We start from the raw sequence: 17333 nt of genomic DNA on the forward strand, positions 1-17333 counted from the left end.
ACTCTCTCGAAGATACTTTAAAACCGTTAACTTGTGACGTGCCTTCTCTCTCTCTCTTTCTTTTTTTATTCCCTTTTTCACTTGAGAGAGAAAGAGAGACAGAGAGAATTACGAGCAAGTATTGCTTCTCATCTTCCGACTAGTTTACAGGCTGTGGTTACACTAGCTGCGAATTATAATCGGCAATCACCTTCCCTCACCTTCCCTTACCTTTCCTTACCTTCCTTTACCTTATCTTACCTCGCCTTGCTTTACTTTGCTTCGCTTTACTTTGCTTTACTTTACTTTACTTTGCTTTGCTTTGCTTTGCTTGGCTTTGGCCGTGGAGAATTCAACGTAGACCTCTCGACTACACCTGGAAATCGTTTCGCTGATTTTAAACGCTCCACCGATCTCACGTTGACCTGAAAAGTGCGTCAGATATTTATTTTCTCTTTCTAACATGTAGTTGTTCGTTGCATTAATTGATTCACGTGTTATTCTTTTTAGATATTAAAATGAATTACAATTTATGAGTTTAGACGACTTAGTTATGGTTATACTACTTTCGTATCAGAGTCTTATCTGTCCGTATAATAAACGATTTGTATTATTGCATTAGTGAATTTTATAAAAGATATATGTATATATTTAGGGACGTCTGGATATTCAACGTCGATATCTAAAGGATTAATTCGATATAAATGTAACGATGACAAACAAGCCTTTTGCGGGTAAGAGTCAGTTTTTGCTCTTTTTAAACGGCCTATTTACGATCGTAGTAACAACGGAGTTGAAAAATTAGAGTAGTAGAGTAGAAAATAAGCTAAAAGGGGGTAGAGTCGATTCCGCAGAAAGGAGGCGAGTTTAGAAGAGATTCTAACGTCTTGAAAAGAGGAAGAAGAAGAAGATAAAGAAGAGTCCGTAAAGTCAGAGCTCGTTAGATGAGATCCGATGCCGATCGTAAAGATCATTGGTCGTTCTCGACGAAACGTAAAATGTGAATGATTTTTAAAGGATAATTCTGTAAATTCGTGGAAGAAAAGAATAATGCGTAGAAATATTCTTTTTTATTTATCTTCAAACTATCGGACCAATAACGGATTCTTAGTTTCTAGTTGTATAGAATTGTTTGAGGACAAAATCTGGCTTGTCAAAGTACAAAACCGTGAAACTACTGCTTCGTTGTTGCTATTACTGCTGTTGCTGCTGTTGTTGTTGCTGTAACAGCAAAAGCCTTCTCTATCCTTGATCCTGAGCTACCGATCGGATATCAGAGAACACAATGACCAGGATGACTTGCAAGGGGATCGCCCCGATTGAACTTCTTCTTGCGAGATATTTAATATAGCTACGTCATTCTTCGCGCAATTCAAGGCCACGCTTACAAAATTGATATATCTTTACCACTCTACCTACGTCCACCTTACATTACTCTTTTTTTCGTTAATGGATACAGATTAACGAGTTTAGTCATATACCTATCTACCTACCTACCTACCTACCTAGCTACCTATCTACCTCTCTCTCTCTCTCTCTTTACACTTATTTACCTACACAGCTGTAGGTGTTTCTTATTTTTATCTCCCTAACCGGAATCACGATTTTCTACGCTCTCTTTCAAGGACGTGAAATATTATTCATTGAGGAAATGTCTATCTTATTTGAAAACGTTAACTCGTTAAAAATTACCTATTTTTATTAAGGGCCGGAGAAGAAGGAGAAGGGGAAACAAAAAATCTTCCACTTCAAATACACCGATTGTTTCTTTGTACATGTGTTGGTAAAATTATGATGTTGAACTGACAATAAATCGATTATTAATATTATAAAAATTCAATTTTTAAATTTTAACTACGTTAACATAATTGTCGGTACACACGTATATTGGATTTTTAATAAACAATTCTAAATATAAATAATAATTTTACTAACTATACTATTTTTTTTCTTTTTTTAAATTTAACGAAATTTAACGTTAAGTTCAATAATTTTTGAACTTTAACTACGTTGACGTAATTACTAATTAACGTTATTACACACACACACATATATTGGATTTTAAATAAACTTAACTCTAAATACGGATAAGAATTCTACCAACTATACTATTTTCGTAATTCATTAAATTTCGAACAAAAATTTGTAAACAAATAAATAAATAAGAATTCTTGTAGTACATATTCGTCAAAGTAGAGATAGAATTTGTATGCAAAAGAATATATGATAAATATATGATAAATAAAGATAATAAAAGTCAAAGGGTTAGAAGTTGAGAAATCAAAATCAAGATAAAGAGTTAAAGAGAGAGAGAAAGAGAGAGAGAGAGAGAGAGAGAGAGAGAGAGAGAGAGAGAGAGATGGAAGATGCGTCTTTTTGGAAGAGAGACAGACAGACAGTCGAGTATTAGAGGCGATAATAACGACAAGAAGCAATATCGTTTGGTACAAAGTCAGCTTGTTCTCTTCCCTTCACTTTTCCCTATTTTTTTGCAATTCCTCGTCGGTGTGCTCTTCATGGCTGATCGAGCGGAGTCTTTAGAGTCGGTCCGTCGAGTCTCCAACGGGCGGCACCCGCGTTTGATGTCGTGTGACGAATGTCCGCGTTGGACGCGCTCCTCTCTCTCTCACTCTCTCTTTCTCTCTCTCTTCGTCGGTCTCTTGGTTACTTTTATTTCTATCTTTTTCTATCTTACGCGAACCCTGGCAAAAGAGAGAATCCCGTATTACGGACTCTCTTCATAGCCAGCAAGTCAGCCAGCCAGCAAGTCAGTCAACCAACCAACCAACCAAACAACCAACCAGCCAGCGGCAACTCTACTGCGCCAACAGAAAATTGGAAACATCCGATGATAGGGCCTCTTTTATATACCCAGCAACCAAGACGAACCTGCAAAACAAAAAAAGAAAAAGAGGTGCGGGACTCGAAACCCGAAAAATAAATCGATCGATCGATCGATTCGCGTGGCTGCTTTACCCCGCGCAACATTCATTTGAGTCATTCATTCATTCGTTCATTCGTTCGATTATACGTTTGTGTTCATTCATTCGTTCGTTCGTTTGATATCAACGTAAGATTCGTATCGTGTTGATTTTATTACGATTTGGAGACTTCAATGCTACGTTTGAATCGATTGATACAAGAATTGATGAGAAAAGTTAACGAGCGTGATTTTTTTTTATTTATAATAATCGATCCAAATAGGAATTCGATCTTTTATCATAGAAAATCGCTCGTGATGATTGATAAATATTTTGTTGTTTGCATTCGTTAATATAAAATTTCCACAGATGTTTTCTTTTAGTAATTTCTAGTAAGTCGAAATACGTTTGGGAAATCGATGAGCTGCAATGAATACCAATAGCGTCATCGATCGTCCTTTTAGTCCCTTTCGTGGATTCTCTGGTAACGAGGAGGTAGACCGAGTCCAAGGAAAGGGTCCCCTATTGGGGCTTTCGACGAGAAATTCCGCAAACGAAATTCCGTGAAATTTCGCGGGATCCTTCGGGAACGTTTCTTCCAATAGCAGCAGCAGCAGCAGCAGCAGCAGTAGTAGCAGCAACAACAACAACAACAACAACAACAACAACAACAGCAACAACAACAACAACAACAACAACAACAACAACAACAACAACAACAACAACAATAACAATAACAATAACAACAACAACAACAATAACAACAACAACAACAACAATAACAACAACAACAACAACAGTAGCATGAGCATTAGTGCCATCTTTAGCTTCTTCTTCTTCTTCTTCTTCTTCTTCTTCTTCTTCTTCTTCTTCTTCTTCTTCTTCTTCTTCTTCTTCTTCCTTTGCTTCTTCTTCTTCTTCTTCCTTTGCTTCTTCTTCTTCTTCTTCTTCCTTTGCTTCTTCTTCTTCTTCTTCTTCTTCTTCTTCTTCTTCATCTTCTTCATCTTCTTTTTTATCTTCATCTTCATCTTCATTCTCTTCCTTCAGCAATGTTTCTACGAGCAAGAAACTCGCAGAAACGTGAAAAGTACACCACGTGGTTCCTTCACGATTTCTTCCCTAATTCCTTCGTGTTTTATTCTTCTGTGGTTCTTTACCTTGTTAAACGAGGATTACGTTTACGCGAGAAGAGAGATAGGAAACATTCAAACAAATGCTATTTCTCTCTTCTCTTTGCTTTCTTTATCTTTTTCTCTCTCTTTTTCTTCTTTTTCTTTAAAATAAACGTAGGTTTCCTCCTCTCGTACGAAAAATGTATTATAATATAAAGAGAATGAAATATTATACATATATAATGTAATAAAAAATAATAATATAATAAATAATTATATTATTAAATAATAATATATAATATAATAAAAAATAACAATATAAAATAAATTATTATATCTTCTGAATAGAAATTTTCGAATACTTATTTTTACAATTTTTTGAAGGGAAAAGAAAATTAGACGTATTCAATACTGTTCGATTATTAAAATGTATTCGACTAACAGTTCATTTATTCAATTCGATTTACATTTTTGTTTTTCTTTTTCTTCTTATTTTTTTTTTTTAGAGAGAGAGACAAACGTTAATAATAATTGGTCATAGGTAGGTTCCTTGATGACTACCATTTTCGAATTAACGATCTTTTTTCTTAACTCTCTCTCTCTCTTTCTCTTTCTTTCTCTCTTTCTCTCTTTCTCTCTTTCTCTCTTTCTGCCAGCATCTTCATCATTCGTACACCTGAGGAGAAGTCAGAAAGAACTGGCGACGAGGGTATAAGGGTCGCGTTGCACACTAATTACGAGAACTGCACAATTAGCACCGTTCTACAACGTTCGGATTTAATTGTCCATACCGAACAAACGCGATCGCGGAAAATTTTCTTTCGTCTATTTTTCCTTTGGTCCTCTTGTACCAAGATCGACTTTTTTTCTATATCAAATTCCACAGAGTCCTTCTTCCTTCTTTCGACCTTTTTTTTTTGTCTTGTCTTGTCTCGTCTTGTCTCGTTTAGGAGAAGTACGAACGTTTACTCTATCTCTATGTACGTATATAAGTTGTTTGGTATTTCTGGAATTTTACAATTTTCATTCGTTTTATGGCTATTTCTACACGACTTTTAGAAATAATTTACTCTCCTATAATATTTTTCTCTACGCATTAGAAAAATCCTTATTATCCACTTTGAAATTATACCTGAGATTATTGTGTTCATTTTAAACGATATCAACGTATACTATTCACGAATATTACAAGAAAGATGTTCTATGAAAATAGATTATTTAAAATTTGATTAAAAAAAAAAAAAATAGAAGTTATAATTTTAATTTTAAATTGTGTTAACATTTATTCGACAACACTGAATGACATACTGTCTGGTCAAAACGCGTAATCCCCGCTCCCCCCTACATTTTTTCATCATAGATATAACGATATGAAAAAAAAAGATCGATTTCGTGTAAGATAATTATCAATCCAGATATTGAGCTAACAAATTAATCTAACGATATATTCTTCATTAATCTAATACGATCTAATCGTTGAATGAAATCTTTCGTACTTCTAATTATCCTCTTTCGAAAGAATCATATAAAAGAATCTTTTTTATTTTTTTATTGGCTCGATAAATCATGTCACGATGACGATTAGATCGAAATTCTGTTCTCTCTTAGGGTACCTAAAGACCGGTAGCTTCGTGTCAGTGGTTGGGAGTCCTATAATTATTGCCTTTAATAACGGATCTTACCGCGAAGGATAAGATCGATGGAAGGAAAGGGAATGGAAGGGTCTTCTTCTTCTTCTTCGTCTTCTTCTTCTTCTTCTTCTTCTTCTTCTTCTTCTTCTTCTTCTTCTTCTTCTTCTTCTTCTTCTTCTTCTTCCTTTCCCTCGTTCCAAAAAGGTAAAGGATTCTTTCGGAAGGAAAGATCCTTTACTACCTACCTACCAACCGATCGTTCTCTCTCTCTCTCTCTTTATCTTTTTCTCTCTTTTTCTTTATTTTTCTCTGCACCTGACCGGTCGGCCCACTCGGAAATAAATCAATTAAGCCGATGCAGATTTAAACGGCATAGTCATCGTCATCGACTTCGTTTCTCCACGCGTTGGAAATAATCTAACGCTCGGAACCTTTTAATCCGACAATTTTAAAAGATCGATTTTTTTTTGTTTTTTCTTTTTTTTACTCAACCTTATTTTTATTATACATTACATATTGTAATGTGTATGAACAATTACGTACTATAAAAATTGAAATTTGTTTGTTTTTATTTTCCTTTTTTTTAGTGTCAAATATTCATGTATCAATCGAATACAAATTCTTTCTGTTCATCGAAAGCAATCGATTATGAATTTGTTTAATCGTTTTTATGATTTAAAAATACTTCGTGTGTGTGATATTTTGAATATATATATATATACTTTAAATATTAAAATTTTATATTAAAATTTATATGATCGTATTATACATCGTATGCTTATTTTATTGGTAATATTTAGTATTTAACGCATATACATGCAAATATATGTACATACACATATACATAGAAAATCTGAAATATTAAAGTTCCACTACCATTTCGAAAACTAACTCGATAATAAAAAATTCATTCTCATAAAACGGTAAACATCGATTGACTAACGTTCTTATTAAAAGTATACAATTAGTATGACTTTCTTAGGACAATGTTCTTGTTGTCGATTATGCGCAGAGATGATCTATGAAAGGAGACTGATTGTTTACTGTAACATATAGTAACGTTCGAACAATGATCAAGGCAATATCTGTCGCATTTCATTGGTAATTAGGTAGGTAATTTTACGAGCTTTTTATACTAATCTTATAAAAATAAGTGCATACGCTATATCTTAATTAAATATACTACATATATACATAATTATCTAATTAATAATATAGCTTTAATTTACGCAAATAAAAGTAAAATAGTTGAAATATTATGTTTAATTTGATAATTAAAAATTTATCATAACTTCATACTGTGGAATATTATGTAGGTATATGTACAACGCTTATATATATTTATCTCATTAATAATATATTTTATGCATATGTAAATACATGGAATATTTAAATTATTATTTTTAATTTAACAATTAGAAATATATAATTTCACGTACATACATACATAAATATAATGGAAAATAATGTATAGTATATGTATACTATGTTATTTCGAACCAAATGATTTTAGATCGGTAAGATTAGATCCCGATACGCGTCCTAATCGATTTGTTTTCCCTAGGAGATTGCTGACATTACTCATTTGCCTATATACGTCGTTTATAATATTAACATTTCACGGATAAATTCCCTATTTCACACAATCTCTCCTCTTTCATGAACGATATCTGAACGATCAGAACGCGCAAACGTAAACGATAACGATCGTTTAGTATGATTTTCTCTTCTTTCTCTTCTTTCGATTTGTGTGTAACGGAGAGAAAAAGGGAAGAAGAGAAAAGAGGTAGAGGAGACGCCATGAATTTTTCGGGGACGCTTATCCAATTCCCAGCTGCGTCCTATATGAGATTCGTCCCTAGCATACGAGATTTTTTTTCTATCATATTCCTTCTCTCTCTCTCTCTTTTCTCTCCCTTTTCCCTTTCTCTCTTCGTCCAATATATATATGTATATTTTTTTCTTTTTTTTCTCTCTTTTATATATATATAAGCAAAACTTCTCCTTTTCGGACACTCGCGATTCTCAGTTCCTAGGCAAAAGCCTAAGTTAATATTAATAGGGATATTTATGGGTGTTGGGTCAGTCGTGGTCACAACCGGCGTGGCTAGAGAACTAGCGATAAAAGAAAATCTGAAAATGCCATGATTTATGATCCCTCCTCCTTCTCCTCCTCGCCATCCTCCTCCTCTCGTTCTTTAACTTCGGCACCCTTAAACGCTGAATAAGTTATAGTCCGTAGCCGCGAGCCCAGCGAGCTATGCCATAACTCGACTATGTCTATCCGTATATTGACTTTGCTTATCGTGAAACGAAACTACGAGTGTTTATCATTATTTCATTATTTTTCTATTTATTCGAAAGAATGACATGTTATATATATTTTAATAACGTGAAAACTATTATTTTATCGTTTAATTATTAAACTCTCATATTGATTACATTTTTTTTAACCAAACAACAGTCTTATCAATTTTGTGCCGATAATTATAATAATGTATTTATAAATCGTTATTAATTAACAAAATGTTATACAAATACATTTGATAATATAAATTATGTTAAATATATATGTATAATAAAATGACAAAAATTCATAATACAAAAAATTATTTGAATTAACATTTATCTTACTGTCGTAATAACCGACACGTATTACAATATGCCATGTATCATGAGTATTCGAAGAGCTTCAAGAAGACATTGAAGTTTAAACGGTGTCCATATTAAAACCCACTTGATGGCCTCCTTCCTCAGTCATCCTAAGCAGTAACACAACTAAGCTTCTGTTTGTTGATGCAAACCTCGTCGCAACCGGGCCTCGACAAACCACCGCCCACCAAGCACCGCTTTCAGATTAACCTTCTCCATGGTGTTCTCTCTTCTTTTTCTTCTTCTTCTTCTTCTTCTTCTTCTTCTTCTTCTTCTTCTTCTACTACTACTACTACTACTATTACTACTACTACTTCTTCTTCTTCTTCTTTTCTTCTTCTTTTCCACCGAGATACTTGGTCTTTTCCTCTTGCTCACTGTCGAGGGACATGTGGCGTGCCAGAACGGACGGACATTGTGCTTGCGGCTGCGGGAGAACTCGAAGCAAGCAACCAACCAAGCAAACGAAAGAGAACGAGAGAGAAAGAGAGAGAAAGAGAGAGAAAGAGAGAGAGAAAGAGAGAGAAAGAGAGAGAAAGAGAGAGAAAGAGAGAGAGAGAGAGAGTATACTTTATTACGTACGTCTGAAAGTATTCTCCCAAGTATTCCACTGTATTTTTATATCATCTCTTATGGGGGTTACACATCAACAAATACTCTTTCTCTCTCTCTCTCTTTTCTATAAAACATTTGAAAGAAGAATAATTCAAGTCTTTATTTTTTTCTTTCTTTCTTTTTCTTTCTTTGTTTCCATAAAAAAAAGAAATTAAAATGTATATTTTTCTTGGCCTTGGTCTCCTTGTTAATTATCTTTTTTTTTCTTTATTGGTTCGTTTAATCTGTAGGTAAATTCTTCGCATCGTTTATCAATCGAGAACATTAACTTTTTTGAATATTTCGGTCGTATTAGTATGTCGAAAGAGAAGGAGGTTGATGGGGGGGATCGTAAAAGTAAATGAAACAGATCGTAAAGTTGACTATATCCGTCTGGTATATAATAAAACTCGATACACTTTTACGAGTGTTTGGATTATCGCGGTAGTCCTACTCGGTAAGTTTGTCCTTGTTTAAAGGTAGATGAAGAAAAAGGTAAGGGGGAAGGGATGGGATGGGATGTAGTGGGGTGAGGTGGGGTGGGGGAGTATCGGCTATCATTCTCCTCTTTGAGTATAGTTAGAAAAACTTGAACGTTCGCGCCCTGAAATCCCTGACATAATAATATTGTACGGATAGAAAGACTGATGTGAGTACTTTTAAAAGAGTGCGAGAGAGTTAGACATGAGGGTGGGAGAAAGAGAAAGAGAAAGAGAAAGAGAATGAGAAAGAGAATGAGAATGAGAAAGAGAGGATGCTTTTATGACGTTCACGAAACGCACAGCGGATATTTATGGTTGCGTACACGTGTTCCCACATACACTCCGATCTATATTTGGCTGGGATGGTAACCCTGAATTCCTCCGACTCTTTGGCTCTCTCTCTCTCTCTCTCTTTCTCTCTTTTTCTTTCTCGCTCACTCTTGTACATACACGCACTTGTGAACCGTGCGGTATGCTAGCCTCTACAGGTTGCTGTTTCGAACAAGTGGTCTCTCTCGAATACACGTCGATATACTAACAGACACCTACCATTCTCGTTAATATTGTTAGACAAACAAACTTCCTATTGAATGATTTTATATTACTTTTTTTATTTAATTTTTTTTTCAAAAAGTATGGTGATCTTATTATAGTACTCTCGACGATTTTCGTATCATTGAGACTCGTAGAAAAAAAGAAAAGAAAAAAGAGCGTAGTAGAGTCCCTTTTCGGTAGTGTTTCATCAATCGGATTACTCTTGTGACAAAGTTTCAACAACAATAATCACAGGAGTATTCAGTTTCGAATGGCGGCAAAACACGACAAGATTAATCTCTAAATGTTAAAAACCGTCTCGATTCCATAGATCATACCGAAGACTTTGGACTCCAATCTCGATTATATTTCTGTTTCTCTCCTCCTCTTCCTCCTTCTTCTCCTTTTCCTCATTCTCTTCCTTTAGTCCAGTTAGTAGGGCTACTCCTTCGCGTGTTTAAGTTAAAACGGCTAGCGTCCAACACCGTGGTTTCTCGTACAAGTCACTAGCACACCACATCACACCACACCATACAACACAACCACCACCCTTCTTCGTTGAATCCTGACCAACTCAGAGAGAAGAAATAGAGGAGGAAGAGGAAGATTTGTCCCCTAATGTAGTCAGTGAGCCTCGGGGACGACGACTACTAGGGTTTGCGAGTAGGCGTCTAGGAAAGTGAGTAATGCTTACGACAAACGCAGCACCCAGGGGGCTGAAAGAGGCTAGCGAAGGGGGAATAGATAGAGAGAGAAAGATAGAGGGAGTAGGGGGAAGAAAAGAGATAGAGAAGATCCCTGTGGATAGGGTGCTAAGCGACACACTAAGACCACCCTGCGACTATCTGCCTGTTTCCTCGAGGGGTGATTTCTCTTTCTCTTTTTCTCTCTCTCTCCCTCTTCATCTATCTCTCTCTCTCTTTCTTTCTCTTACCCGTTCTTCTTTCGTCTCTGAGAAGGGAAGCAAATCGTTCGCGATCTTTTACGTTCCGCAATTTGCCAGGTTATCACCCTTCTCTTCCTCCATTTCAGTGTTCTTTCGGTAAAGGGTGCCAACTTGTTAGAAGTACTTGGATCATCGAGTAACGATTGTCCTAATCGTTTTTGATAACCATTTCATTAACTATTAAAACATACCTTTCTATGAATATCCTTATAGAAAAATATTCTATGTTTCTTTTTTATTTTTTTTTCAAAAGAAATAGGATACGTGGTACGAAACCGTTGAGAAATTGGACGACCGAAAAGATGTCAATGAAAAGACAAGGACAATGAGGACGAGTTATAGTAGTGATGGGCGAGAAATATCATGAAGGCGGTCTTTGTGCACAGCGGAAACATGCTTCGTCGTTTTCGTCGTCTTCTTCTTCGTCGTCGTAGTAGTCACCGTTTCTCTTTCTCTTTCTTTTTCGATGAGAAACGCTGAGTGCTTCTTCTTCTTCTTCCTTCTTGTTCCTTCTTCCAAGCTTCTACGCGGATCATCGAAGCCACGGCATCACCCTGCCAGTACTCTACTGGAACTCATTTTGGGAGCCGAATTTTAGGTGGCATGTATCACGCACCATGTCTAAATCAAGTGGCACGGCTCGATCGCGCGGAAATCTTACATTGTCATCGTTCTAGTCTAACCGTGTACTACCTCTCTCTTTCTTTCTCTTTCTCTCTCTTTCTTTCTTTCATCTCTTTCAACGATCGTTCAAGGCATTCCGAATTCGCTGAGTCACGTCTTTAATTCATCGTCTTACGTGAACCAACCGTTTTATCGACTACGAACATTCTTCCTACTTTCTGTTCGATCGGATGGAACATTGAACTTAGTTACTTCTCTTTCTCTTTCTTTCTATCTTGAGATAGTAATCGATTTTATTCATTTATTTATTATTCCCAGCATTAAAAACAAAAGTAGACCGGTTATCCGGTCTAATGAAGAAGAAGAAATCGGTGTTAAAGAAAAATTAAAATTATAATACGTCTATGTAAAATCTAATGATTTTTGTCAAAGAAAGGATCTTTTTTGAAAAGAAAGAGAGAAAGAAAAAAGAAAAGAAAGAAAGAGAGAGAAAGCCAGTTGATATTTAGGGCGAACGTCATCGTTGCAATAGTTAACTGGAGAAGCTAGGTTCAAAGAAGGATGGGAGGGATAAGTAGGGGATTGGAAAAATAAAAAAAAAGTACAAAAATGGTCGAGTGTCGAGCTTACCACCCGTTATCCAATCGAGCGTAAAACTCATCAGTCACCACCCCCACACACAACACCTCGGTTTGTGGTGTCGGTGATCGTTTAAAAACTGTCGCACAGTCTAATCCCTCTCTCTCTCTTTCTCTACCTTCTCGAATCATCCATTCAATTTCTCTCTTTCTCTTATTCGTCTCTTAACGACATCGTTATGGAGTCTCTTGTTAATAATGACTTTGGTATAAATGAAGTAATTTTTTATTTTTAATTCTTTTTTTTTTAATACGAACAGGAGTAAAAGATTTCTCAAACTGCTGTAGAAGATAAGCAACATTTTTAACGGGAAACCGATGAACACACCATTATTTAGAGAACAAAAGGGGGGGAGTAGAAGTAATTTTTGTAAACTTAACCAGAAGGAAGCTTCTTCTTCTTCTTCTTCTTCTTTCCATCCCCCTTCCCCTTCCTTCAATTGAAAACACCACGATACCTCGAGGGAAGTGTATATGAAGATATCCGTCGACTACGTTGACTCTCGCTGGCCGACTTTAAAACCCTGCCCTTTTCTTGAAAATAATTTGAATAATTACCATCCACTTTTTCATTCAGGATGCTAAACAGCTGTTGTCTCCGGGTACTTCTTAGCTCGCCTACGACCGAGGTACAAGAGACAGACAATACTCTGCTCCTGCTGCTCTCGAGAGCACAGGTCTTTCTTCATTTTCTTAAAAGATAATCCTCTTCATAAACGTATACATATATTATTTTATTATATTTTGTTTTTATGATCGCGTTCTTCCACCTCTTTCATCAAATGTTGCTAATAATGTAACATTTCAATTCCTTACGATTAGGAATTTCACAAATTGTGTATAAGTAATGTGTGTATAGTATATGTGTTCTCATTTTCGCTTCTGATCACGAAGGATTTTCTTGGGTTACCGAGGAATATCATTCTAAGGGAAAGAGAGATAGTGAGAGAGTCTACGAGGAGACATCCCGTAGGGCACGTACGACTTCTATTAACGACAGGGTGCTCTCCTTTCTCTTTTCCTCCCCTTTCTATTCCTCCACACTATTACAAATACACACACAGTATCTCCTTGCTTTCAACAAAACACAGGAATACCAGCAGCAGTTGGGGGTGAGAGGGTGGGTGACTTTACTCGGCAACCCCCGAGTAATAATTCGTCGGCCGAATTAGCGCCATAAGTTTGGCGACGCGACAGTCGCGGGGACAATATTAATCTACTTTGAATTTATATACCAAGAGCGGTCTTCCGCCACGTAACTTCTACTCCTATCGAGTTCACTATACGAATTTAAACCGGTTCACGGGAATAATATTTTAGTGATAAGAAATATCTGCATATGCATATTTCTACGTGGTTAAAATGTGTCTGGTCTCGTTGAAAAAAAGAACTAGTTACCCGGTATGTTCGGTAAAGTCAAGCAACTATGGGGACACCGGTTTGGTTAATATTTTAATAGATGGTTTGATCGTTGAGAAAGTCTCGTAGAAAAGTTCTTTAAATTCGAAAAACGAAGAGTAATTATAAACCCGTAAATTATACACTTAATTATAAGGAATAAATCCGATTATGTTTGAGCATTATTTGATCATCGTTGGAACAATCTCAAAATACCCTTTATAATATATATTGTATCGTAATTTTGTTTAGGTTACAGTGTGTAAATCGTTTTAATGTTTTAAACGACGATGAAGATCTTAGAGACGGGGTTCATTCGAACCGGTGTTTAAGAAAGTGAGGAAGAGAGAGAGAGAGAGAGAGAGAGAGAGATAAAGGGTTTGGAATAGGTACGTTAGGTTTATTAACTCTGTGGCTCGCGGTATTAAGAGGCGGTTGAGAAAGAGGAAAGGGTGAGATTCACCCTCTTGATGTAGACAGATAAATAACTTGGGACAGTCTGTGAATATAATACGAGCATTCGCTTAATTCTTAAACGATTTTAAAATAGTCGAAGAAAATGATAAATAGAAATAATAGACTTCGGATGTTTCTATCATAAAAATCAAAGGTGACTAACATAAGATACAATGATTCGTCACTTATGCACACTTTCTTTTCATCATATTTTATTTCGATACCGATTGAAATCGAAGTTAAAAATTCCTAGAAAAATTCTTCATAGCTTAGTTTTTTTTTAAACTTCGTATGATCTTTTCTTTATCTTGCAACGAGATAAAAGAAGAAGAAGAGAAAGAAGAAAGAAAGAAAGAATGAAATCTCGTAACGTGTAACGATAGAATAAGAAAATCGGAGCATTAAATCGTTTTCAACCGACGAAGAGAAATTAATCATTTATTTCTTGCTTTGGAGAGCCCCCTCGTCGCGTGTCTCTCCCGTTCACCGTGTGCTTTCATTTCATCGACCTCGAACATGGTTTGTCTCTGCCTATACCAACGCATTTCCTCCTACGCGTATCCTTTTTCGATCAATTTACTTTGTAAAATCGATTTTAACCAAATTTTCAAATCTTTTTAATAATATTTTCTCTGAAGATTCAAATTCAAGGTTCGATGTTTTTTCTGTTTGAACAAACACGGATCCTGAACAAACACGCATATATCCATCCTTACAAACATTTATAGTTCTGTTTTATTTCCTATGATAAAAGTTCGATAGTCCAGGTTATTATATTTTTCTTCGTAATGATAATATTGTAACGTTTGTAGATTCTTTTCAGATATCCAAAAATAAAGATACATTTAAAATAGAAAGATATCTTTCTCGAATTGAAACTCATGGATCGATTTTCTTGAACATAATTTGTTCGAAATTAGTAGTAGTAATAGTAGTAGTAGACCTCGTTTCCTTTGAAAACACCGGTACTTGGTAAGAGTTCATTTTCTCATCGTCTCGTCGGGTGGTACATTCTCTCTCTCTCTCTTTCTTTCTCTATGTAGAAAAAATAACAAGAAGAAAAAAAGAAGAAAATATATAAAAATAAAATAAAAGTTTATGTTAAGCCGAAGAACCGCGAAACTGTAGTACCTCTCCGTCAGAGATTAAGACATTCCCGGACTAATAATTTTCATGTACCGGTCTGAAAGGTTTTGTCCATAACGTCGAATTTCTTTCGAAGAACTTTTTCTTTACCGTTTTAATCCTTACGATTGTTTCTCCTTATTTTTTCCAACGAAATATTATTTTAACATTGGCAAAATATCGAGCAAGGGTGTTGTTTCGATTTGAAGAAAATTCGATCGATGGATCGATCGATTTTTTTAGTTTGAAGTTGAATTTTCTTGGTGGACAATAGGTGTCAGTCGACAAGTAAACTTTGGTGCCGAGAAGGTGCGCCTTCCGAGTCCGGAGTCTGCAATTATGAGCCATACCACGTCGGACCGAGGCTCATAACGAACTCACTATATTGCCCGAACATTTCAAAACTCGACTTATAAACCGTGTAGACGCTCTTTATCCGTTTTCTCTTTCCTTCTATCTCTTCCTTTCTTTCCTTCCTTCCTTCTTTTCTTCCATCTTTCTTTCTTTATTTCTACAACTCATTATTTAGTTTTTCTTCTTCTTTCTTCTTCTTTTCCTTCTTCTTCTTTCTTCTTCTTCTTTTTCTTCTTCTTCTTTTCTTCTTCTTCTTCTTCTTCTTCTTCTTCTTCTTCTTCTTCTTCTTCTTCTTCTACTTTTTCTGTCCTTCATCTTATTCTTCATCTTCATCTTCTGCTACATCTTCTTTTCTATCTTTTGATCTTTCAACGGAAAGGAAACTGCTTCGAGGAAACTACAAGTTACGCTAGAATTACGTTTTGCTTTTCGAACTGATCGATAGATCTTCGGAAATATCGGCTCGCGGATGTTGATGATACATTGTTTTGTGTGAACCCAACGAGAAATGATTATCATTTTGTTGTTTTTATTTTATTTCTGTTTGCTCTTCTTTTCTACTTCTCTTCATTTTTTTGTGTGTTTTTAATTTCAGTCAACAAAAATAAATGGAAATATAGTTGAGATGATAATGTACTCGTAAACTAATCTAAGAAAATTCATCGTTCGAAAATATCATAAATCATAACGTGGTGTAGACGAGAGAAGAGAGACTATAGTCGACTAGCAGGAAACATCGACCAGATGTCTCCGATTATATACGAACGTCTTAGAAGAGAGACACGTGTGTCCAGAACATCGTATGACACTTGCTATATTTAGTCCTGTGGGAAAAAGGGATCCCGGAGACGTAATCACACCTACGCGCTTTACGGTGCTACTTGTTATGACAAATTTTCTTTCTTTTTTTTTTTTTTCTTTTTTTTCCCTTGTCTTCACACTATATCTAATTTTCACGAAGGAAACAATCGTAGAAATGAATTTTTCGTATATCAAAGATGAAAACAAATTATCATCTAAGAATTGAATTAGGATAGGGAAGGGGCGGTGGGAAAAAAAAAGAAAGAAATTTTTTTTCAAACAAATTCAATGATACGACAGGCTACTGAATATAAATAATATTTCATATTGTGTTCGTTAGAAAAAATTTCAAATGTATCGCAATAATAATTAATATTCGATTGATAGAAATAACTAAGATTATTTAAAGCGTGTAAGAGAGATAAATAGATATATAAGTCCGAAAAGATCGTTCATTAAAGTCGAAGTAAAAGGAAGGAAAGAAGGAAGGGGTTCTTTGCACCACATTCAACGATGATCCCACGTGTGCGATCAGAGAGAGAGAGAAGACGCGTGGGAAGACGTTCCTACGGCCGTCGGCAGCTGTAAACACGTGTCCTCTTATAAAAGCCATCGCTAAAATTCAACATACATCTTCCATTCCTTTACTTTATCACGTTTCAAAATACTTTTATAGGAATCTTTCATTCGATCTCCTTCCTTAAACGATTTTTACCCTTTTGATTGACGATTTCATTCAAATAAAATTTTATCTTACATGAAATTAATGACAAAAATTTATTCGATCAATCGATATTTCTTTTTCTTTTTTGAATAAATCGATGACAATAAAATTGAACAGGGCTATGTGGCTTTTTGAATTAAAAAAATGATTTTTTTGAATGAATTTATTTAAAAAAATACGATAAGATACTTTTTTCCCTTCAAATTTGATAGATCAACGTGATAACTAGTTAAAATCGTTAAAATCAGAGGAGAGGAAAAAAAGAAAAGTTAGAAGAAAAAAAAAGAAATAATGATTGAATATTTGTAGATATATATATACTAGGAGTGCCCCACCACGCGTTGCTGTGGCTCACAATCAGT

The 17333-nt window shown here is 35.3% G+C and overlaps 1 protein-coding gene across 3 annotated transcripts in view; it reads left to right on the forward strand.

The window, feature by feature from the left end:
* The window catches only part of LOC107068164 (ubiquitin carboxyl-terminal hydrolase 48), a 65949-nt gene that overhangs the window by 37770 nt on the left and 10846 nt on the right, over positions 1-17333 (forward strand). The gene's annotated exons all lie outside the window — the stretch shown is intronic.

This window comes from Polistes dominula, unplaced genomic scaffold (genome assembly GCF_049000335.1).
Source record: "Polistes dominula isolate Pdom_NZ unplaced genomic scaffold, Pdom_raw_medaka contig_82, whole genome shotgun sequence".
Lineage (NCBI taxonomy): Eukaryota > Metazoa > Arthropoda > Insecta > Hymenoptera > Vespidae > Polistes > Polistes dominula.